General features: G+C 46.1%; 1 pseudogene across 1 annotated transcript in view; it reads left to right on the top strand.

The window, feature by feature from the left end:
- The window catches only part of LOC143507645 (uncharacterized), a 33,802-nt pseudogene extending 31,993 nt beyond the window's left edge, over positions 1-1,809 (top strand). The window contains exons 5-6 of the transcript XR_013128896.1: positions 1,323-1,399; positions 1,668-1,809. The product of XR_013128896.1 is annotated as an uncharacterized LOC143507645 (transcript). The remainder of the gene's footprint in view (positions 1-1,322; positions 1,400-1,667) is intronic.
- The last annotated feature ends 691 nt before the right edge of the window (positions 1,810-2,500 follow it).

Below are 2,500 nucleotides of genomic sequence, written 5' to 3'. Positions count from 1 at the left end.
ACAGCTCAGCTAGACTGGACCGGAGGCAAACGTCTTCCTCATCCTTCCTCCTCTTCCTCCTCTCTGTAGGGATTCCGTCCTTGTTAGCCTCTTTTAGTAGTTGAATGGTTCAGCAGCGGGAGGTTGGAGGTTAAAGGTTGGAGGTCAGCATGCTGGCCCTGCTGTAGTTCCCTGTGTCTTCTGCTGACCTTGGGTGACCTGTGAGAGAGTAATAGGGGCTGTTCCAGCAGCTCATCTCATTTACACTGGAGCTGATCAACACAGTGTTTAACACCACTTGGGTTTAGACCCTGGGAAGGTTCTAGGATAGAGAGAGACAGATTTATGATGGGGAGAGAGAGAGAGTGTGGCTTTGGGGTGTGGGGGGGTGTGTGTACATGCATTTTGTATGTGTGGTGTGTTGGTGTGCTCCCTAAAAACTTTTTCCTTGCCACTGTTGCCTTTGGCTTGTTCACTGGGGGCTAGGACTCGGCACTTGTAAAGCTGCTTTGTGACAACAACTGTTGTAAAAAGCGCTATATAAAATTAATTTTAATTGATTGTGTGTGTGTGTGTGTGTGTTGTGTGTGTGTGTGTTGAGTGTGTGTGTGTGTGTTGAGTGTGTGTGTGTGTGTGTGTGTGTGTGTGTGTGTGTGTGTGTGTGTGTGTGTGTGTGTGTTTTATCTCTCACTTGGTCCTTTCATCTCCTCTCACCTCTCATGGAAGCAAAGTTCAAAGGTCAAACTCCACCACCTTCCCTTTCTCCTGGGTCAGTGTCAGAGGTCAGACACGCTAAACCAAACCTCAGCCATTTTATTAGGCGTGAAGTGTCCTTCAGCAGTGTTGAACGTGGCATTGATACATATGGACATTCATCATTAAACCCTGACAGGGCTGATCTGAGAACAGTTTTTTTGATGGTCAGATGGAGACTTAGTGGTGGTACGGTGCATCATCGCAGCTGTCCGCACCGCTCTCACGCACCGGGTCACCTTGTTATCCAGCAGTGACGTCTCCCGGCAGCGAGCGAGAGGGTCACTGGACAGCAGTTTACAAAAGCCCGTCTGCTCTTTGAGGAGGGGTTGAGTTGCCCCACGAATCCGTAATGACGTTAATACGAGGATAATGAACGAGCGTTGTGCGTTGTTTTGCCTTTTGAGGTGTGACGGTGCTGAAGTGTGAGCTTTGTGGAGACATGTTCATGTCACGTTCACGTTCATGATAAACACTTCCTCATCCACATCACATTCAGTCTAGTTCACCAGTCGCCTGAGGTCGTCGTTAGCTTTGACCGTGCTGTGACCTTCTGATTGATTGGACGTTTCTGATTTGTAGGCGGGCGCTTCAAAAGGAGATCGTAGTGGATGGTCAGAGTTACCTTCTCCTTATCAGGGATGAAGGGGGACCCCCGGAGGCCCAGGTAGGTACTGCAGCCGCGGTTTGGAGAGCTGTATGGTTTTATTCAACCTGGAACACTCAAATACCTGAAGAACTCCGCCCCTCTCAGTCTCAACACTCTCATTCTCCCCTCTTTCTTTTCTTCTTTTCTCAACACTCTCATTCTCTCTTTCTTTTCTTCTTTTTGTGTTACTGTAGTGCAGTGTTACAACAGTGTAAACATTTGCAGTATTAAGGAAATCTGTATTTCTGTCCATCACATCCCCCCCCCCCCCCCCCCCCCCCCCCAGTTTGCTCTCTGGGTGGACGCGGTGGTCTTCGTCTTCAGTCTGGAGGATGAGTTCAGCTTTCAGACGGTGTATCACTACTACAGCCGTATGGCTAACTACCGCAACACTGCCGATGTACCACTGGTGCTCGTGGGAACTCAGGGTGAGTATGGGCCCAGAGCATGCTGGGAAAAGAACCTTTGTGCCTTTTGGAGCTTCATGTTTTGTTATATGTGTACACACACACACACACACACACATCCATTGAAACCCACATTTGTGTGGCGTCCAGTGGCTGTTAATCCAAAGCTGAAATAGTAATGAGAAATGGCTTTAAATCTATCTGATCTTTCTGATAGGTGGATCTCACACTGTCCTTGAGTTATCAGTCTCCATACGGGTGTGCTCTGCTACAATCTCCAAACTACAGTACTGAGCGCCATCTACTGGCTGAGTTGCAGTACTGTAATAACATCTTGGCATTACTGATCATCTGAATGATTGAATGAATGAAGGTTGAACATGTAGCTGTTTCAAAACCAGTGGTACTTAAAATCAGCGCTGCTTAATTAAAATTGGAGATTTCTTTTTTTACTGTCCAGAAGAGGTGTATTCAACTAAGGATTTTCATAGTCGAATCTGAATCGTCAGATTTTCCCTTTAGTTGAATCTGGGTTTTTTCTAGAGCACCTTAAACGGGATCCCGTTCTCATTCAGGACTTTTTTCCTCTTCAAAGTAAAAACCTAAAACACTCAGATAAATGAATAAACATGGTAGGTTGGCTTTATTCAGCTTTTATTTATTTACTTGTTTATTTTTTTATGAAACATTAGAGAACATTAACCGTCAGTTC

The sequence above is a fragment of the Brachyhypopomus gauderio genome, unplaced genomic scaffold, assembly GCF_052324685.1.
Source record: "Brachyhypopomus gauderio isolate BG-103 unplaced genomic scaffold, BGAUD_0.2 sc708, whole genome shotgun sequence".
NCBI classification, from domain to species: Eukaryota; Metazoa; Chordata; class Actinopteri; order Gymnotiformes; family Hypopomidae; genus Brachyhypopomus; species Brachyhypopomus gauderio.
The sequence above is the reverse complement of the archived record's forward strand: the minus strand, read 5'-3'. Positions and strand labels throughout refer to the sequence as shown.